Here is a 24,071-nt window from a genome sequence, read left to right on the forward strand (position 1 = left end):
ATATTTATGATTGTATTATTATGTTTTTAAAAAGAGGATATAGTATAGAAATATTAGATTTTTGTATTAATAAATTATTGGATAAAAATAATTGTAGAAATGTTAATAAATTGATGATTAGCAATAATAGAGAAGAAAGTAATTTTTTACCTTATATGAAGAAAGTTAGTGCTATTAGTGGTAATAATAATTGTTCAAAAGTTTCTATTCAGGAAATACAAGATATATATTTTGTTACTATTTATAATGTATATAGTAACAAAATTTGGGATATTATCAAATATTTTTGGAAATTTTTGACTTTAGATAAAAATCTTTATAAAATTTTCCCAATTATTCCTAAAATTTCTTTTAAAAGAGGTCAGAATTTATCTGATAAACTAATAAATACTTATTATATTTCTCCTTTGGATAAGGTATATCACAATTTAGACATAGTTGGTACAAATGTTTATGTCAGTGTAGTATATGTAAATATGTAAAACCATATTTTGATAATATTAATGGAATTTCATTTAGACCTAATAATAATTTTTCATGCAACTCTGTAGGGGTTATTTACTGTATTAGATGTCCATGTAAATTATATTATATTGGTGAGACAAAGAGAAAATTTAAAACTAGAATGCAAGAACATATTAGAGATATTAAAAGAAGAGTACTAACTAGTCCCATTGCTTTACATTTTATGGAGTGTCATAATAGTAATGTTGGACTATTTGAATGTATTTTAGAAAAAAATTTTATTAAGAAAGGTGACGATAGATTAATTAAAAATATCTTGTTATTTAAAGAAACTATTTATATTCTGAAATATAACACTATGTCACCAAACGGTTTAAATTTAGAAGTAAACTGGAAAAGTTTATTATAGGTTTTGTATTATTAGTATTGTTAGTTCTTTTTTATATTGGAAGTTCTCTCTTTAAATAATATTTTGTTTTTTGATTGATTAATTTATGTAATTGTTTAATTAATTGTGGTATATATTGGAGTGGGTGTGTTTTTGTAACTTGTACTCATTGAAGGCTATTATGCCGAGGCGCTAAGCTGGATTAAACATTTTGTGAACTGGCGTTGTTTTTTGGCCGTTGCCTTTTCTCCTTCTGTTGTTTTTGATTAAAAAACGTCCATACCCTGTATTATAGGAATTAAACTATGTATTGATTGTCCATCTAATGTAAATAAGAATGTTTCTTGAGCATTAAAGGTATAAGTTTTAATTTGTTTATAAAATCATATGAATCTTTGTTAAATTAACAGAAATGCTTAAAAAGAGGATGTAAATGAATATCCAAATAAACTTACAGTGTCTGAAGGAGAACCACTTGCTGAAATTAAGTCTACAATTGGGCTTTTCAAGATTTTTTTTGCATTTTAGGAATACCAACCCACACTCCTACTTAGGTTTATCATTATATAAAAAAATCAATGTTCTTAACATCAATACAACCTTGATATAACAACTAATAGATCACAACCTTGATATAACCACTCTAACAGATCACACTGTATATTTTTTTTATATAAAATAAAGTCACCATCTTATATTGTGTGCGTATATGTAACATGTTTTTGATGACATCAATATAATACTCCCCATCTGCTTTCATAACACATAAATCCTCCCTAATCTGAAGTTTGTACAATGCTGATTTTTCTGCTCTAGTCAAATCAAAATATTTATACCTTGGAAAAGGAACTTTCTTTTTCTTTCCTTTTTTTCAATTATACATGTGAAAAAAATTCTATTCAAAATAACACCTTTTTTCTTAAAAGTAAAGAATTGGTAAGACAAAAGCTATAGTAATATTTTATACTGAAATGTTGTCGAGATATAATTTGCTTACATTTTGCATGTTAATAGCTTATGCTGTACTGTTAACTATACATATTAACTGTACATATTAATTGAAAAGTACAGTTAGATGTTTGTTACTGATTAGAGCAGCTTAAAAAACAAAGATGAATGAGAAACTTACATAGGAAATTATCAGCTGCTGTGTGCTGTGAGTTGTCACATGCATTTTCACATGCTGTAGTCAAATTCTGATGTCAGGATATGAAGCTTAGATCAGAATAGCAGTTCACAATGGCTAAAAATACACATTCAAATTAAACAAGTAGGAATTCTTTTATATAAAGTCAAGCTTGCTTATAATACTACAATTAAGAAGAGCAAGCATCTTAGGAATAATATAAAAATGCACAAGGAATGCAATATTTGATATGTAAAATTAACAAAAGAGCAGCATCAGTAAGTTAAGAAATATATAAACATACTATAATCTGTAACAGACAGCCGATGACTAAATAGCTCTTTGAATATTTTAGAAATACAAGATATACTATATAGAGTAAGGTAGAATATAGTGGGAAATAAGACAAAAATATATTTAAATAAACTGCTTTTAAGAAAGATGCCTTTGATGTACAACTGGATATGTCAGAAATGTGAATGTACAAGATCTCATATAACTTACAGAGTATCATTTAAAAATAATTGCAAATAATCTGAAAGCTGAAATTTGAGCTTGGTCATGTGAACTCTGAAACTTTTTACATGTTGTATGTTATTAGATTCGCTAAGACTATATGAAATAACTCATTTTGTAAGTCAAAATTGAAATTTGAGTTCTTATTGCTGAATCAGTACATCCATTTTTATAGAAAGTAAAGTAGATTTCTCAATATATTTGAATCTGTTAAGGGAGAATGGGATTTGAGTTGTACACACTAAATGTTGAATACAATATACAATGCAAATATTTTCTTGACTCCATAGAAATGGCAAGACATTCTCTTTGACCTCAGTAATGTACATATTTTATGAAGTAAATAAGGTAAATGATTTTTAAGCATTTTGATATTTGTCATGTTAAGACTGTAATGCAATTTTGAGATATAGACACTTGTACTTACAAAATTAATTCAGAGCTTTGTTAGATCTATAAAATATGTATAACTTTTAGCATGATATATATATATATATATATATATATATATATATATATATATATATATATATATGCATTGATTTCCCTTTTGTATTATAGTTTAGTATGCTAAGATTACCTGACACCTCTAAGTGCACATATGTATCTCTTCGGGACCCACTCTGTTATACTTATTTATTTAGAGATTTAGTTAAAATAATGTTGAATGAGCAAATAATTTAGGAATATTTAATGGGTAATTTATAGTGCTATTACATAAACAGGTATATAGTACACTGTTTGTTGGATTATTTAATATTTGTGATTAATAGAAGATGATTATTAAAGGCTTATGTGGTAATGGGGAACAGTTTTAAATGGCAAAATATAGAACTACATTAATAGTCTCATTACTTTTGACTTGTATATAACAGCTTTAATCTAGTCTTTTGATGAATTTTTAGGTATTGGTATGTAGATAGTATAATAGTTTGTCTATTCAATAGGCAAACTAGGAACATTTGTATAGGTTCATAGGTAGGTACTAGACTATCGGCCTTGGGGCCAATACAAGCCCAGTCAAAAAGGTACCCTGGCATTTGCCATCCAAAAAAAATATATATTTTCCTGTGCCACTGTCGAGCAGAGCCACAGAGGTGATGATCCCTTGGTGATCCCCCTTTTTCCCAATCATCAAGATTTTTTTTGCAGAGTGCTAATGGAGCTTTGTTTGATATTTGATAGTAGTTTATTCAGTATGGGAAGTCTCTGGGAAGTCTCTAGTCCTCTCCCCTCCGTTCTGTTTATTGTGTGTTCTGTTTTAGGTCCCCTTGTTTATTAGGGGGGGGCTTGGGGATTGGATTTTTTGTCCAGCAGCTCTGGGGCTAGACATAGCTGTGTGTTTGTTAGGGATTTAGATTGTAGGTTAGGATCAGATCACCTCTGAGTAATGATGGAGTAAAGCTGAGTTTTTGAGCATCGGTTTGATCTGTTTCTGTTTTTTGAGGTTTAAGGTATTTCTTTGAGTCTTTTGAGGTATTTTTGTGACCTTTCCAGTTGTAAAAGGGTTTGTGAGGGTTACATACCAAAATGAGTTGTACTCTAGAGAGGAGTGATGAAGTCTTTCTTGATGAAAACTTTTTGAATGAGATGAAAATTGAATGTAATTTTGTATTTCCATTTGAATATCCTGTGGAAGAAAGACTACTGTCCACTGTCCATAGAGACTACTGTCATAACACCTGTTTACAAACATTTGTATCCATGGTAGGTTGTGTTTTATTAGCAATATATACAGTTATAGCTGTAGACTTGTATTTGTTATTCATGAGTTTTAGTAATTTAGCTTGTAGAAAGGAAGAATTCAAAAATGTGAAATTTTAAAATAGTGTTGGAGGAATGCATTAGTCTTATGTAGAATTAAATTAATATGGTGGATAAATGTGTCATATCTTTTAAAAGAAATATTTTTAAATACACAGTATGGATAGTTTTAATCTATTAATGTAAATGGATTAAATAATGGCAACAGAAGGAAATCATTAACAAGATATTAAAAATTAAAGAGAGGAGACATATTTTTGCAAGAGACTCAGTTGATAAAGATATACAATATTTAAATAATTTAGGTTATGAAATTTTACTGTAATGCCTAAGGTCATGGAATACATTAATAATTCCAAAGGAATGTATACATTTGTAATAGTTAAATATAATGGCAAACTCTATGCACTAGCTAATATTTACTGGATCACTGGAATAGGTGCAAGAGTGGCTGAAGATCACTTAACCTTACTACACAGTCATTCGAATGATAGTTTAATTTTACATAGGGATTTTAACTGCATATCTAGTATAGAAGATATAAGTGAACAGAATAAAACTAAAATACTGGCATCAACTAAAGCACTAAATAGCTGGATTAGTAATAATTTATTTGCTTTACTAGTAAAAACAGAAGATAAGGCATTGTTCTTCACTCAGTTCTTGTTTGCATCCCATGCACATAAGAATAATGACAGTATTTATGCCTCTATAGATTTACTTAATAAAGTGAATTATTTTAAAACTATTCCTTGTCCTCTATCTGATCATAATGCACTAAGTGTTAATATATTAATGGATATAAGGAATTTCAGAATATTTATAGAATCCCAGTATATATAATAAAACTAAAAGAATTTAAGAGGTACCTTAAGGAGCACATTGAGAATTTTTTATCTTTGAATGATAATGGTTTGGTTAGTAAAGTCATACTATGGGACTCCTTAAAAATGCATATTAAAGACAGAATGGGAAGATGGGCTAGTAATAAAATGAAAGAGTGGGAGCAAAGTTTGAAAAACAAAGACATTTGATAAAACTGAAGTCATTAAAAATAATGACAAAATATAAAACAGTTTTAATGTATAAATTGGAGATAAATTTAGAAAAAAATAAAATTGCACAGTTATGTAATCACTTCAAAAAGTCTACACAGATTAGCTAAAAAAGTAAGATGTTAAGCAAAAAGGCACAAATCAATAATATTGGAAGTCCTCACACTAATAAGCTTACTTCAGACATAGAGGAAATGTTTAATGTTTTTAAAAAATCCATGAGGATCTTAACAAAGAGAAAAATAATAATCCTGATGATTACAAAACTGACAAGTATTTAAAGCAAAATTTTAGTAATAAACTTAATGACCAACAAATATCTTTGTTGAATAAGCCTATTACCCTGATAGATATTAAAGAAGCTTTAACAATGGGAAAATGGTAAAGCTCCAGGGTTAGATAGTTTAAGTATGAAATTATATAGTCTGCCTGCATTAAACAGGTCTTTCCTTTTTACTGCTGGAGATCTCTACACAATGAATCACTTAATGCTTGCTTTACCACTTGCTATTTTCTTGTTCTTGTACAATGTCTTAACGTTCATGTATCATTTGGAGCTTTTCCCCCAGGCCTCTCCTGAAAATGGGTTCCTGACCCAGTTGGACTTTCCTGGTAAACAAATGTTAAATAAATAAAAGAAATAAAATATTTTAAAATTACTGAGTGATATTTTCAGGATAACTCATCCTCTCTCACGAAATTTTTCTGTAATCTCACCTATACTTAAACAAGGAAAGTATGATAAGTTAGTTTCCTTATATAGACCTATTTCATTATTAAATGTAGAATATAAAATATTTACTTCCATTTTCACTAGAAGATTAAGAGATATAGTAGATAAATCAAGATCAAACAGGATTTTTAATCAATAGATTAATGTACGTTAATGTGAAAAGGATAGTAACTATCTTAGACTTACCAAAAGAAATGCAAAAGAAATGAAGAAGTAAAAGTCCCTAATTAGCTGAGATATCAAGAGAGCTTTTGAGTCTGTAGCTTGGAACTATTTGTTTAAAACTTTAGAAGCATTTGCATTCCCAGAATAGTTTATTGGAATATTAAAAACCTGTACAGAGAATGAAAAACACATTGTTAAAATTGGATCTTACATTTTCTCAAGGATTCACTTTAAACAAAGGCACAAAGCAAGGGTGTCCTTTGTCCCTTCTACTACTTGCATTAGTTACTGTACCTTTAGTTAATAGTATAAGAAACAATGAAAAAACTGATTGACAATCTCAGAGAATCAATCTAAAATACATCTTTTTGCAGATGACATTTTACTAACTATAGGAGATTTAAATTATTCAAAGAAATAGATGAGGAAATTGAAAAGTTTCAAGAAGTATCGCTGCTGAAATGTAATTATAATAAAACTGAAACTTTAGTGTTAAATCAATTACTAGATAGTAAGTTTAAAGATAAAGATAAATGTAATTGGAAAGGAAAAGAACTGAAAATATTTAGGAATAAAAATATATAAAGATGTGTGAAAGATTAATAATAATTTTGAAAAAATTGAAAAAGTGTCACTTCTTATTAAAAATGGAATTATGTGTTACTTTTGAGTATAGGTTAGTATTTATTAAAATTATTACATTACCCAAGATTATATATTGCATTCAATAGCTTTAATACTTGGCAAAAAACTTTTAAAGAAAATGGAAAAAATGATAACTTCATTTTTATGGTATCCTAAAAAGCTGACAATATCTTATAGAAATCATATACGATTATGGAAGTATGGTGCTATTAACTTCCCAGATGTAGAATCTTATTCAGTTCTTGCAAATTTTAACTCTATTATACTCTGGATAGATTCACCTTACACTAGTCAATGGAAAACCATACAGGAGCAAATTATACTAAATTCTTATAAGTTTATTAAATATGATAATTTTATAAATATGCAACAATCCTTTCATCTGGCTAACAAAATTTACCTTAGAAGGAAGTTCATTTCAAACTTTCAACTCTGCATATATGAAATCAGTTCTTAAAACAGTTAAGAAATGTGTTTTTAAAACTCCATTAATATCAAAATAGAAATGTTTGTGCTTTCCCATGGCACACACCTCTAGATTTAAGGAAACTCAGAACAATGTTAAAATGAATTTACTGAAAAGGAATGGATTAGTATTATGGTCTGATTACTTTGAAAAAGGAAATGCCAATTCCCCAGAAAATTTAATGAACAAATATAAGTTGGATGAATCTGCTAACCAGTTATTATCCATCAATTAAGAAACGAATTTGTAGATAATGAGTGAAGAGGAACAAAACAGTATTCCCCCATTATATGAATATATGAATGCTATTACAAAAGGTAGATTGACCTACAAAGGAAACCTGTCCAAGTTGTATAAATTAATTATAAATAAGTATGATGCAAAATTCTGTAACTTTTTAGATAGTAGTGGAATGAGTACTTCAGTAGATGGTAAGAATAAATTATTGTTACTTAAATCAGTTAGCCAACCTTCTTTAAGTTAATACTTCAAAGTTTTTGTATGGAAATATGTAATTAGAATGTTTGTTACTCCCTGTAAAATCTGTAAGTTTAGTAAAATGACTTCTTCAGTCTGTTGGAGATGTAGTAAAAATGTAAAAGCTGATTGGATACACATTTATGGATTGTGAAAAATTAAATGTATATTGGGAAGAGATGCATATTTTTTAAGAAGTTATGCTCTGATAATAGTTCTTCAACTAGATCAGTAATACTAAATGAATGTTCCACTTCCTGTATCTATAAAAGCAAAAGAGCAAACAATGTTTTGGGCTCTCTTGGCAGTTGCTAGAAATACTATTACAAAAAATTGGAAATTGAACTTGGTTCCTACTTTCAAAGAATTTTAAAATTTAATTGCAATACTGTGTAAAACTGAAAAGAAGTGATCAGATTAAGATCTATAAATAATACTCAGACTTTTAGTGGTTGGGATAACCTTGAAATTTTTCTACTGAAATACCAAGACTCTTAATTGTATAAGACTACCTTGATGATGCAATCATTAGCAGACCGGAGTTCCGCTGTGGCAACCCCTAACCGGGAAAAGCCGAAAGACACAACTGTATAACAATATGCGATATTGAATTTCTTCCTTTTTGTGTATACATTGTAAATATGTTAAATTAATAAAAAAAACTTTACTTAAAAAAAAAGAAAAGTCATACGGTCATCTGTTAAATATCACACTGACTCACTACAATCCCATTCAAAACACTGCAGGCAAAAACTCCACTGCAAGGAACGTTCATTAACCTGAGTGTTCACTTGTTGTTTACCACTAAAAAAGTTTGCTCATGTAAGCATTCACCTTTTTAGATTGTAGCCATATATGTGCATGGATGTGTGTATATTTAATATATACATATAATTATTGTACTCTGCACTCAAGACAGTATCTGAAATGTATCATGTGGATTATTACACTACCTTGTAATACATGAGAACATAACTTTATCTCGTCTCGCATAATTTTTTTTGTCGTATCTACCTTTTGCTGGTACCTGCTGACACTGCTGCAAACACATGATTTTTTCTTTATATCCCTTCCCTTCCTTAACCTTGTAACCTTCTAAAGATTATTTTGCAGCTACATAGTCTGTCAACTCCATCCTTAGTATTTTTGTCACTAACTTTAACCTTTCCATTCCAATACCCTGACATTACTTACTGCACATTTTTTGCACTCTCACTCCTATTACCCTTACTTCCCCCTGATACTCCATATTCCATAATCCCTCCAAGTGTCCACAGCCTTCCCAGTTGACCAACGTCACTTTTTGTTCAGATGTTGAATATGTCCTACAGGGTACTTAAAAAGTTCTCCTTCAGACTGCACCTCCAATGATTTAGGTTAGTTTATAGCCACTCACTTCAACCAAGCTTGTTTTGTTAAACCATGGAGTCCAAATGGTTTACCTGGTGACATCAATATTTATATGTTGATGTTGAAAACCTAAAATATACTTATATCAAGAGTATGAAATGACCAGTCTCCTATATATGGTATAAAGGGTGAAGAGCTTTGACACCCATGTAAAAAGTATAACTGACTTGCTCATTTAATCTTCCAGGTTTAACCAGATGGGCTTTGATATAATGAATAGAGATTAGTTAAACTTAATTCCAGACCTGCAATCTGCACACCTTACTCATGCCTCCTTCTCCTCCTCTCTTCCATTCTAGAAATTCTCCATATTCTACATAATCCAGTTCAGCCAAAAAATTCCCAAACTTTAAGAACAAAAACAGCACTACAGCTTTACAACTGAAAACTAACATTATTAGTGTTAAAAGGAAAATTCCACCTTCTTCTACAATTTACTCAACTCTTGTGTTACTTTACCCCGTTATATGACTCGGGTATTGCATAAGTACCAGAACCCTGCTTGTAGTTTCTAAAACTTTCATTTCCTTGCCTTGGAATCAAAGGAAGATGAAGCAACCACTTTTGATAAGCTCAACCCCTGACATACTTTGTACAAAGACTTCTCCAACTGCATAACATACCACAGACACACAAAAATCTGTAGTTTACCCAACAGGTACTGCTGAAAATTTTAGATTGGAATTTATTCCTGCTGATGTCTGGAGATTAGCACCTGCTATATATAAAAAAGAGAGAGCTATGAAACTATTTTTTTCACTAATTTTATTGCAGAGAGGAAGAGAAACCACATCAGTGTACCTAGTTTACAGGGTTGCCACCTCTAGCTCTCTTTCTGCAGAGCAGCCCTGATTTGGAAAATTCTGTTCAGTGGAGGAGGGGCATGAAAAACTAATAAATGTGTCAATATTTTCAGAAAAAAAAAATTCTGACTTTTCTCTAAATGTCATTGAAATCTTTGATGCTACATTTAATTCATCTTAATATATAAAGTGTTATAAACAACCAACATTGCATATAACAGCGTCTTTATCTTGGTAATAAGATGAAAATAATGTTTTCATTTGATATGGTTTGTACTGCATAATCTGAAGTTTCAGTAAGATCTTCCCATTCTGGTAAAATAAAAAAGATGGCAGCCCTAAGAGCTGGCTACATATTTTATATAGTGATCCATTTATAATGGAGCTACACAAACTCAACATGTGAGAAAGACAACTATATTAAGAAGCTTGAATCCCTGCTCTCTCACACACCAGTCGGTACATATGACAATGAGTGGACAACTGCACTCACTGGAAGCAGTCCTTACCTTGGAATATGCAGACATTTGTGCAGTAATGGAGACCTGGTTCAAGGCTGGGGAGAGCACCCCAACCATACTGGGTTACACATCCTTCCACACGTTCAGACCACAAACTGAAGATGTGAAAACTAAAGGAGGCAGTGTATCAATATTCATTAAAGATAAATACACCTCCTAAACAGTATGATTCTGTGGAGATACTTCAGGTGCAATTAACTGTTGGTAGGTACCTATTCAAGTCATTGCCAGCTACAGGACCCACTCAATGAATCAGGACACCCACTCTGCCTATTTGGATCTACTTGAGTCTATCAAGATACCATGACCAATACAATGGTTTTGGGCAACTTTTAACTACCCATCCATTGACTGGGTAAATTACTCATGCTCAAACTCACTTGCTCAAAGGTTCCTCAACTTTGTTAATGCCAATGTCCTGGAAAAGCTGTTTGACACCCCCACAAGGGGTGCCAACATCCTGGATCTGGTGCTTACCAATATGGGGGTCCACTGTAGCATCCCCACTGTGAGGTATTCCCTAGTGAGATTTGACCACAAATCAGTCTCATTCAAAGTAACTATCAAACCTGACCCCCCTTAACAGCAACTAAACTAAAAAACTTCTACAAAGCAGATTATAACCTCCTATGGGATTGTATAAATAGCTTCACTGCACCTCCCATCTCAGAAGGAACTGGCAACTATGCCGAGTTCTACACCAATGCTTTATACAAACACCTGTATAACTGCATTGACTCGGCTGTACCTGATAGGACCAAAACAAGCTCCTCAAGGAAGAGCAAACCTGCCTGATGGACAACTGCCATTAACAGGCTTTACAGTAAGAGGATGAAATTGCTGTCTAAGAGTAAGAGGGAGCGAGCCCCTAAACTGGAAACAATCCCTCCTCAACTTAAACAAGCAAATAAGACTTCTTGTGAAGTCCTCCAAAGAAAACTACACATCCAAATTAGCTTCCTCTACTAAGGACAACCATAAGGCATTCTTTAGTTACATTCGTAACCTAAAAGAAAAGGTCCAGATTTGTGCCAAACTGGTAATTAATGATACCACATATACTGAGCCTGTGGACATAGCTAACCTATTGGCCAACAGGTTCTGTGAAAACTTCACTCCCCTGTCCCCACCACAGTTACCCCATGACATACCGACCACTGTCCCCTACCTTGTATCTCTAAAGAGCAGGTTAACACCCTCTCTAAGGCCAAAAATACAGCATCTATGAGACCTGATAACATTCCAAGCTGCATCCTACATGGGTTCCAACAAGAATTAGCAACACTATTGGGTACTCTTTTCAATCATAGTCTAAGCACCAGTTTTGTTCCAGCCAATGGCCACCATTATTGCACAAAGGTGGTGCTTTCACTGACCGTGGCAACTACTGACCTATTAGTCTGAATAGCCTTTTCGCAAGGCCATGGAGCGAATCATAATGGACCTTATCAATAATGGACCTTATCAATAAAGAGATAGGCAATCTCCAAACACTTGATCCTACTTGGTTTGGACTTGTCAAAGGGAGATCATGCCTGTTAAACCAGGTAGACTTCTTCAAGACAGTCCCCAAGGCCCTGGACAAGGGGAAATCGGTGCATACAGCCTACATAGACTTAGTCAAAGCTTTCAACACTATCCCCCACTCAGGCATCACTGACAAACTCACCCAGCTAGGTATCAACTCTTATTTCATTAGCTGGGTTGTTAACTGGCTCACTGATAGAACACATAGTCAAAATAGGAGAATCACCTCCAACATCAGACCTGTAACCAGTTGTCTTCCACAGGGATCAGTCCTGGGATCTCTACTGTTTGGAATGTACTTCTCTGAAGTACAAGCAAAAACTAAAGGTTTGTGCCTGACAAAGTTTGCTGATGACTGCAAAATGGGAACAGGCATAGAATCTCCAAATGATGTCAACATAAAAGTCATGGCCTTAAACTCAATGCAAAAAATGTATTTTCATCCCGTTCAGTAAGAGCAATGTTCCTGCTAACTATCACATCAACAGCAACACCCTAAGTACACACTCAGTCATAAGGTGAGACACCTGGGCACACAGGTTGACAGCAACCTTACCTTTGATCACCATGTTCTACTTTGCTCATCTCATAAGTAAGGCTATTGCCTCCAGAAAAAAAGAAGTTATAACCTCACTGTACTCTTCCCTCATCAGGCCAATAATTGAGTAAAACACCCCTTTTGGTATGTAATTTTCCAAGCATCTGAAGCAATTGAAGAAACCACAAAGGTTTCTCACAAAGAAAATTCAAGGTCTTCAGTTTCTGTCCTATGTGGATCATCTGAAATCACTGTCACTTTATTCTATAGTTTCATACAGACTACTCAGGGGTGATCTCTGCCTTGCATATAAGGCAATCTCTGACCCTTTATTGGAAATGCTGCATATCCGCAAGTCAAACAGTACACAGGTTACTACCTCTAAAGACCTCAACCTGGTATTTGACATTAACAGAACCTGCTGGAGGGACAGATTTGTCTCCCAGAGGTTACCAAACCTTTGGAACAGCCTCCCACTTCATGTCAAACAGACCACATCACTGGTCCTCTTCAAATGCAATCTGGACAATTGGATGGATAACCTTAAATTCACCCTGGGGGTTCCACCTGTGTCCCTCTTGGACAGGGGCATTAGGTGCTTATCATGAAAGTAAGGGTAGAACTTGGCTAGGCTTGTAAGGGACCTAGGGTCATTAGCCTAGTAATTTCCTATGATCTTATAAGAAGCAGTTTCTGTAACTGCAATAATTTTATAGAAAGTGTTGCTAGCACTACTGATGTCATGCTCAAGGATTATGGTTTTGATGAAGTGGTCAGTATGCTGCAATATAAGCCAAGAGGCAGGAATGCAAAACAAGTAGGAAATGTATAAATGGATTTGTGCCTCAGTTAAAAAAATCTAACACAAATTGAAGACTAGATAGTTGTACTTTTTTGTACTGTGCTTGTAAAATACTTTTGAGAAAAAAACAGCAAGCACATTAGCATATTTCTCCAGCTTTTATGATAACTAAAAAAATCTTTCTACTGCAGACATTAGTGAGTAGCAGGGTAAATTATTTCAAGTGTTAACAGCTCTTTGATTACAGTGCTAGATTTGGCATCTCAGGAAGAGTATGGAGAGGGTCTGACAGAACAAGGACTACAGTGGGAGCCATTACAAAAGCCTGGAATTTAGCTACTTTTTTAACCAGAGGTGTAAGATTGCTTTGAATGGCTTGTAACAGACCCTAAAAGAGGTGTATAAGATGGTCACTCAGGTATAAAATGCAAGCAGTCCTGCTACAGAGGGTGTGTAGGATGCCTATGATTCACACTGTTGCCACTGTGTCTTAACGGACTAGGAAAATACTGTCACTTCCTTATGTCTAATATAAGTAATATAAAATGGGCTTGAAATGGATTCTGAGAAGGAAACAAGAAACCACTTAAATAAGAACATGTTAGTATCTCGGGCCCCATGCCTGTCATTTTGTGAAAAAAACATTACAATTTTATAATAAGCACCTACAGTTATTTTAATGCATAAAAATAGTTCAGAACACAAACATATAATGGGAAAAATACATTTTTGAGTTCTAAGGTGGAGTTTCCTTTAAACAGCAACCACCATAGCTTCACTACAGCCAACATTTATCCCTTATTAGTATTAGCAACCATCCCAGCTTGCCTACAGACAATATCCCTTACTAGTATTAAATACCTTCCAATACAGCTAACACCTGGTCCTTATTAACCACCATAGAGTCATTACAGCCAACCAAGACATGTCTTAACATTCAGCAGATATTCTCACAAGCTCAACCATCAACCAAAATTTTACTGGAGTAGTTCAAAACACATCCCATTTGTATAGTGTAGTATGTACATGGGTTAGTAAACAGGTTTTCTAACACAACATAGTAAGTGTTAGCAGCTGTATTTTAATTCACATATCTTTTCCCTTTTGCAAACATTCTCAGTACTATAAAGCCTTGCAGTTCTCTTTTACAGCATATTACTTAGAAAACCTAATATAACACACAGGATTAAGGCTAGGAGCTACTAATAAGCTTCTTCCAGCAGTCTTGCGTTTGGCTCCTTTGATTTCCATTTGCTTATTCTATGACTCTGAACAACTCACTTAACCAGACAGCACAATCCCAGGTTACCTGTAGAAAGAGACCCTTGTATTTATTGGGTTTACATGATATATAAAATAGAATAGAATAAAAGAGAGCTAGCAGATTTCAGTTTCATAACTGCTTCCTTGTAGCTAGCTTTTATTTCATAGCCCTTTACTTTAAATGTTTTCCACTATGACAAACCTGCTCAATGTTACCTATAACAGATATGGAACATTTTCTAGACTGTCAAGCAATGCAATGTACTTCATAGGCTGCTCTCGCACCCACTGTATCCCATTCGTTCCTCTCAGCCATTCAGGAGGAGACACATGAGGATTTTGTCTGCCATTCTCTGGAGGGATCACTGTTGACAATGACCATCTGTATGGTTTTCTAACTGCAATTACAACTCAGGCTGACACAGGGTAACTATGCAATACCAAGTATTCTTTAGTTTGTATTAACTATACAGTGCAAATTCAGATACATCAAGAAAAGTGAGAAGAAGCAGTTTTTCTACATAAAAGATCAAGTTTATGCTAATCAAAAGATTCTAGGTTTGACTCCTGGCTAACTAGCTATTGCTAGGCTGACTTAAAGAACCGGGTATACTGTACTATATGGTGATATCTATTTCAAAAAGTTAATGTGGAAGAAACTACAAAATATTTTGTTCATTACACAGTTTACAAGAAACATATTAACTAGGTTTCACCAAGAATTTCAACATTAAGAAATTTATGGATAACTGTGTGGAAACCTTCATTCTTTGAAAGGGTTTAACCAGTGCACACTGCTAATTCATGCTACATTTTCTGATGAACTACAGCTTGTAATTATAACTAGATTGCTTTGCACATCTTTCTACAGAAATTGTGTGTAATGCATAACATATTTGTGAAGTTTTACAGGAAAAGCTTTTCTCCTTAAATTACAAGAAATTACAAAAAAGGGAATGGGTGTGTTGCCAAGGAAATTACATTAATCTAACTCGAATGGTTTAGTCATAGCTTAGGCCTAGTTACATGCGGATTTAAACATAAGAACTTTAGAGTTACTTTTCTACTATCAGTAATTAGTCTCACTACTTCTTATCCCAGACTCAATGTATCATAGATGGTTAGGCATCACATGAATGGCATTTTATGCCTCTACATCCAAACAGATGTCCACTTAAGAAAAACTGCATGCTTTTAGTGATCATATTTTTATTTTACACTGATGCAGCGGTAGCTTTGTTGCCTGCCTCACAGAGAGAGTTTCTCCGATTCGGCTTGGGTTTGGGGTGCCTTGTGTGTGTGTGTGGAGTTCTCCTCCCCCTCCCCCAGTGGGGCATTTGAAGACATGTGTTGAAATGGGCGTGCCCTCCTTGAAGGAAGGTGTGTCCGGGGGCAATACTCGATATACCAAAAAACCAACTCATGCCATAGTTCGGCTTCAGCTGCTGTGGCAACTGATCTGACTAGGGGATTGAATCATTTCTTATTGGTATGTGTTGCTGGTATCTTTCTTCTCTTGAAAATATAGGTATCAGTGATTGTGATAACATTACCGAATTCATAAAACAAAAATATTTTGTTAGAATTCATAATTATTTTAAATACTCATAATGATATGTTTAGTTTAGATGGAAATTAACTGTACTGAACTAAGACATTACAACAGATGGTGTCCACACGATGCACAGTGTGTGTCTATAAACAAACATCAATTTACTTCTCATGCTAATGTTTGAAGGCTGTCAGCTGTGGTACTATCATTGTAAAATCTAAGTTTATCAGAACAGTTATACAATTACCAGAGGATAAGAAAACACGTAGTAAAAGTCACTCAGCAGTATGCAAGATATGACAAATTAGGTTTCATTTATTCCAGAATTGTGTATAATACTTAATGGTAAATGACCATGTGACATGGGAAATTAGAAAACACTGAATGTCTAATACAGATTTTGCTTGAATGAATAAAAGCATAAATACCGAGTTATATTGTACAATCAAGCAAATAATCATGAAAGCAAAGGTTATGCACAAAATTATGATTTGCACATTACCAGATGGATTAAATCAGATTTTAACACAGGGTACGCATACTATACCATCATTATATATGTACATGTCTGAGTAATGAAATTTGACCTTTGATAAGTATGTATCTCAATAAAAAAAATTTGCTGACAAGAATATCTGATGCAAACTTTGGTATTTAACAAATGCATTGTGATATGTATAAGAAAACATGGCTTGGTATTTGACAGCTAACATTTGAAGTATTTGAAATAGCATTTTGATATTTGATACTTTGTCTTCAGAAAATGTCAACTGACAAGATTAAGATCAGTGTAGCTTTTTTGGTGAGGGAGGGATTTTGCTTATAACTCAGTCAGTATAGCAAATGTAAACAAGGACAGGGTTGGGGTTGGCATAGTGGTTAAGTTGCATACCTTAGATATACAAAGTAAAAGGTTTGGTGATCACCTCTACAACACATGGTTAGGCTTAAAAAGGACCCCTGGGATCATTAGCCTACAAGTCACCTATGAACTATCTGTTGGTTAGATATTTATGTTGTTCTGACACTTGTATCTTTAGAGGTGGGATGTTGTTGTCCATGAGAATATCACAAGCATATTACTTGCATCTATATTTTAATGTCAGCTGTTCTAACTGCAACTACAAGTCATGCTTGCACAGGATACCTATGCAATACCTGGCAATCTACAATTTCTAGTGAATGTATAACACGCATCTTTTTGCATCAAGAAGTGTGAGAAGCAGCTGTTCCTGCTGACAGTGCCTAACAGCTTTAGTATGCCCAATCTGTGTGTAATGGAATGAAAAATTCTCCTTAGCTAATATGGCATGATTTTACTTGATTCATTATGAGAAGACAACATGATAACTCCTCTGCAGGTACTCCTTTTTTAATAAGGACTAACACCACCATTTGCCAATAATGTAGCTATTTCTTAGTAGGTTGTCTTTAAGAAATTCTTGCATTTCCTGGTTTTACAAAGAATCATTACGTAAAATGCTTGCATGCTATCTATGTAAAAATGCTGCCTAAGTTACTGCAGTTACTCTAGAATCGTTTGACTCTATAGTGCTTAGCCAATGATGAATAGACAGTTTCATTTTTGCTATGCTTCTAAAACCACCATTCCCCTTAACTCTACTTTTGCTGGAAATCTCAGCACATTGGGTATAGAATTGTTCCCAATGTATGTATTTCTGCACACCTATGATTTCCAGCTGACATATGCTTCCACATCTCTTGGTGAGATTGCCTCCCCTGAGTCCAAGTTGAAAGAGATGAGGAAAAATAAAACAGCATTGGTGGAATCCTGGGATTGTAGCTAATAAAACAGAATTGGTGGAATCCTGGGGTTGTAGCTAATAAAACAGAATTGGTGGAATCCTGGGATTGTAGCTAATAAAACAGAATTGGTGGAATCCTGGGATTGTAGCTAATAAAACAGAATTGGTGGAATCCTGGAATTGTAGCTAATAAAACAGAAGTGGTGGAATCCTGGGATTGTAGCTAATAAAACAGAATTGGTGGAATCCTGGGGTTGTAGCTAATAAAACAGAAATGGTGGGATCCTGGGATTGTAGCTAATAAAACAGCTATAATCTCAGGATTCCACCAGTTCTGTTTTATTAGCTACAATCCCAAGATTCCACCACTTCTAAATCCTCTAGCACCCAGAATTCTAATCAAGCCGAGATTGTTTAGAGACATAATCAGGGATGGAGTCTTGGAAACAATGAGTATTTCCATCAGTTTGTCTTTAAGCATCTTTTTTTCAGTTTCTCTGCAGCTGTTTTGGAGGTAGCTCCTAGCTCTGATTGGAGAAGGGAGACTGTGAATGATAAATCTTTTGCTTTCCAAGCTAGTGACATGACTCTAAAATTATGGTTCACTCTCTAACTCTTATGGAAACTTTTTATTGAGAATTGAAGCAGACCTGCACTTGTAGCTGTTAACACAATAGTTTATAATTCTACACTTGGGAGAAGATTTAATTTAGGACCCTTGTCTGTGAGCTCCGCACAGCAAAACACTGGATGCTGACCCATGCCAGAAATGGTGTCCTTCGTAGACATTTTCCAATGGTCACCTTACCTCATGCTCTATAGAAGCATTGGGTTAGACAGAAAAGTTGAAATGCAGGCATACAACCTAGACAGTTAAAAATAATTAGTCTCAAAAGTAATACAAAATGGGACTATCTTTCATTTATTTCTGGAAGTTGGTAGACTGAATCATCTCCATCCATTATAGCCATGGCTTCATTACAAAAAAGGGAAAGATAATCACAATACTAGAAATACAACACACTGTCTTTGGAATTACAACATTATGGCACAGCTTCAGATATATAATAGAACTTGATAACATTTCAAAACAAGTCAAAATATGGGATTAAAAGCAGCATAAGAACCTTAATAGCACTGTAAAATGAATCAAAATAGTTAGATTAAAACCTGTATGACAGATATTATCCCACACCAGGCTTTCTAAACTCAATAGGTTTAACAGAAAAGACCCTACAAATGAAAAATGTAGACCACAGTTACGAGGCAAGCATTGTTTGTATTTAAGAAACAACTTTAAGGAATTAATAAGCATATAACATGGGAGCTACTTTAATTTCTAGGAGTGCATTCCAAGTGATTGACCCAAAGACTGAATAAACAATGGAGGTACAGAGAAGTGCTGGGAATTGTTAGGGTTTATTAGTTCAGAGTTGCAACACATTAATGTTTTTTTTTTCAGTTTTTGTTTACTTGTAGAATTTTATGCTGTGAGCTATACTGGTTAATGTATATTATGTGATATATAACAGCATAAAAGCCCCAAGACTGAATTTGGAGCAAGTTATAATAACTGTGATGCAGCCATGTTCCCTTCATAAACTAACAGTAATTAACCAATATGTTTTGACTTGGATTTGTCTACAGTTTACTTGATAACATCTACCAGACAGGGTGTATTCCAGAACAGGGAAGAAAACCTTACCTCTCTGGCCAATGTCAGTGTAGCCTAACACTCTTGTAAGTAGGCCAAAAACCTTTTGACAAGCTACAAATACGTAGGTTTATATCATTGCTTTTTTGACTGTGGTTTATATTATTATACTACTGAAGTAAAATTCTACCTTGTAATGTATTAACTCATTAAAGTCTAATGACTCATCCAAACATTTCTCTAGGATCATTCTTGTAATACCTCTAGGCATCATATCTTGCCTCTTCATATATACAGTAATTCCAAAACCATGCTCCATAAAACTGTTAGATTTCATCTTAAAGCTTACATTATGGTGAACACAACAGTATTGATATTTGATCTGTCTAATGCAGCTAATGAGATACTAAAACTTATTTACTACTTATTTGTATTGTAATAGTTTTCACAGACTTCTCTAAATATCTCAACAATCAACTGACACAGAAAGAATGGCTTAGCCTCACATGAAAGCTCACAGTCAGATAAAAAACACAATTGGCACTGTGTGTGCATTAATAGTCACTGAGATATCATAAGGTGTTTATACAACATTACAAAAATTAATATTTACTGTGGCTTATAAAATCCATTTTAAGACCAAGAACTGAATGAATGCAGTCACTGCAAAGATTACTTTGTACAGAATAGTTTGCCATTTACATTATGGATGTATGGATCTAGAGATACAAACATATGTTTGAATTGTGACACTATTTTTTTTTTTTCAAAAGGCTCAGGCCACACCCATTGGAAGTTACAAACTTAAAATGTCTCCATTATAGAGAATGGGTTAAGCCTATATCACAAACATTTTTCTCACTGTAAGATCACTTGGATGTAAATTATTTTCTCAAAGCTTCCCAGTACCTTTCATTTTTTCCTTTCCGTGTTTTTCTGCCACAGGTCTCACCGTCTTTTTTTCTCTTACTACCTCATGTTGGTCCACAAAATAATTTGTCTAAGCCTGCATGACATGGGAATAGGTACATTTTTTGTAGTTTTTTTTTCTTCAAACAAGAAACATCTTTATTAAATTGTCATATATGACATAAACCATCATACATCTATATAAATGAAAACAAAAAATATTGACAATTTTAGTTGCAAACATTATACATCACTTATAATCTATCCAGTCATTGTCAGTCAAACATTACATACCTCATTCAAATCCTGCCTTCTTTTAAACCTCATTCTTCCTCTGCATGTATTTTCCCACAATTCCCATTTTTTCTATGCAATTTGCTTCTACCCTATTCTAAACATCCCAATTCCAGTTGTTTTATCGCTGTTACCATATTCACTACTTCTAGTACCATTGGTTTACACTTTGACTTCTATTTTCTAGTAAACTGCTTTTTTGGCAGCCACAATAATTAGACTCAGCAAGGCCTTACTATATCTAGGCGATTCTGTATCATAGCTAAAAAAATAATTTCCTTAGTTACATCAATTTGCTCACTCAGTAGCTCTGACAGAGTAGTCTGCAGGAAATCTTCAAAGTCTGCCAACTCATTACACTCCCAGAAAATATGCTCCCAGTTACCTGTTTCTTCCCCATCATACCTCCACCACTTATGGTCAACCTGAGGAAAAATTCTTTGGAGTCGATTTGGGGCCTTTGTAAACAATTCCAAGCAAATGTCCTAAATCTTGAAGACTTTGTTGCATATTTGGGAGACATGCATATATCTCCCCCATTGCTTCTTTGTGAATTGCTTATCCAACCTCTCTTCCCAATCCTTTCTAACCTCCTCTGATTGATTCTTATAGTTATCAATATTTTATATGCTCTAATAATTATTCCTTTTTAACAGCAGCTTCTCTTCTAGATTCTACTAAAAACTCTACCAGTGCTGGTCTTTTGCTTAGGATCCCTATTTTTTCCTCTTTCCCTGTACTCTAATATCAATCCTTGATATGGAAGGCAATCTCTTGCCTGCAGTCCAAATAAATTCTTGGCTTCTTCCCATTCTATTACATTTCCCTCTCTTATTATTTTCTCCCAATACCTTGGTTCTTTTGCCAGTTTTCCCAATAAATTCCATTCCCCCTTGCCTATTGTCTGGATCCCTAACAGCAGTCATCTCTATTGGCAGAATATCCTTTCTCCATTCCCATGTTAAATTTTTGTAGTTATCTTGAGCCTTGTAGCTCAGGGGTTAGAGCACTGGTCTAGTAAACCAGTGATCATGAGTTCAAATCTCATCAAAGCATATACCTGTCCTTTATGAGCAGCACAGTGGATAGCATTGTCACTTCACAGCAAGAGGTTCCCCAGTTTGATTCTCAGCTGGGGTGCCTTCTGTGCAGAGTCTGCATGTCCCCCTTGTGTTCTTGTGGCTTTGCTCTGAGTGCTCTAGTTTCCTTCCACTTTTTTTGGTTACTGGTTTTCATTCCAAGGATTTTCCACCTTCCTTGAGGGAATTGCAAGACTTGTTTAGCAGGACTGGAGGCATTTAGCTTCCTGGTAATCATACTATACTTGTTCGCCAGCTGAGTGCCTATGTTCCACCATCACAATTAGAAGAAAGAGCGGATTTCAGGAATGTTGAAATGAATTGTATTGACAATGATCCTTTTTCAGGTACTGTTAGTAATAATTAACAGCAGTCTTCTTCTCATCAAACCAGAGAGTGTGCTGATTTTCAACAGTGGTTACACAATTTGCCTAGTTTTGGGCAATACAATGTGACCCCAGTTAACAAAACTGTTACACAGCAACTTCATTTGTTTGAAAAGGCATTGTTCAAATACAAATCTTTGGCTTTAGACAATAATTTTCTGATAGAGTGTTTGAGAAACAAGAGAGTCCCTAAGGGACTCAGAGTTTGGAAGTTTCCAAATGGTGTGTCTGATACTTACATTGCCTATCAGAGACACATTGATTTATTTGATAGAGTGGGACTGGAGATTATGGCCAGTCTAATTGATCACAACAACAAAATGTTACTGAAGCTTGATGATGAAGTTAAATTATTCATAATCCTATCACCAATGATTTAGTATTTCAGTTACATGAACACAATTACCAACAGGTTCTGCTTAAGGTGGATGCATTAAGTAATGAAAATTTTAAAAGGAAACTTAAGAAGCTGAATCAAATAAAACTTGGCTATGAACTGAGTAAAGTTTAGCTGGCACCTCTTTATAACAAAACAAGTCCAGAGACCAATGATGTCCCTGGTTACAGTCTAATTTTCCATGTGAGAATGCAGACACTGAGAATATCAATGCAGGGAACATTGCAGCTGAAGATTTTTTTAGTGTTATCTCCAGTTCACAGACCAGAGAGATCAGCCAATCAGAAGAAAAATCAGAATGGGCACTATCTGAGGTGGCCTATCACACACTAATGGTCGAACATGAACAGTCAGAGAAAACCTTTCATTACAATTAGGTTTATTTGGTTTATCTACTCCTATTCAACTAAATGTACATTCTAGGGAGAATTTCTTTGATTTTCAATTACAGTGATTTACAAGTAGAAGAAGTGCATCTTAAATTATTTCAAAAGGGTTTTACATTTGTTCTTTCCAGTCACTCTAGTATAGTTAGCTTCTTTACTTATTGATTTAAAATTATTTGTTAGAAAGCTTAATTTATATCTTCTTTTTGGAGATAATATTCAGTCAACAAACACATTTAAGAGAGCAAGTTGTATTAACCCCACACTTCCAGCAGTTTTACAGGGGTTTGAGAATAACATCCATTCTGTCAATAAACATAGTAACTTAACAAATGAAAGACTGGAACTATGTAAACTATCTTATGACAAATCTTTAAGGTTCATGAAACCAGACAAAGGTGGAGGGTTGGTTATCATGAACACTACAGACTATTCCACCAAGATGTTTGCTTTGTTGAATACTTTAACTTATGAGAGAACTTCTCTGAATATTATACACATTGCATAAGCTAAAATAAGGTATCTTTTAGAGGATTTGCTGTTACAAAACAAGATTAATTATGAGACTTTTCAATTTTTAAATGTTTATTCTGCCAAAGTTTCAGCTATCTTTGGTATACCCAAAGTTCATGATGATTTGCAAAACATCCCCTTTCATGCTGATAGTATCAGCAAGGGGGTGTATTACTGAGCTATTAGCTGTCTGTCTGGACAGGAAATTAAAAGGGCTTTGAACATTTTTCCTCATCTTTTGAAAGACTATGGCATTTTTTGCATCAAATCATGGAGATTGGGTACACTGAAGACAGTTATTTTGTTACAGGAGATATCAAGACTTTATATACTGTTATTCCCCATGAAGAATGCATGAACTGGTTTATACAAGCAGATATTAAATGCCCTTGGTTAGACAGTAATGATTTGAAGGAAATAAGTACCACAGGTGAAGGAAAATAGTCGGCTCAATAATAAGATCCAAAAGCT

General features: G+C 34.0%; 1 protein-coding gene and 1 non-coding gene across 2 annotated transcripts in view; one reads left to right on the plus strand and one right to left on the minus strand.

The window, feature by feature from the left end:
- The window catches only part of LOC122814413 (zinc finger protein 729-like), a 1,138,085-nt gene that overhangs the window by 241,663 nt on the left and 872,351 nt on the right, over positions 1-24,071 (minus strand). The window lies entirely within an intron of this gene.
- TRNAT-AGU lies at positions 21,823-21,895 on the plus strand. Its single transcript has one exon. It is a non-coding gene; the product is annotated as a tRNA-Thr (tRNA).

Source organism: Protopterus annectens, chromosome 10.part0 (assembly GCF_019279795.1).
Source record: "Protopterus annectens isolate FY-2018-M chromosome 10.part0, PAN1.0, whole genome shotgun sequence".
Lineage (NCBI taxonomy): Eukaryota > Metazoa > Chordata > Ceratodontiformes > Protopteridae > Protopterus > Protopterus annectens.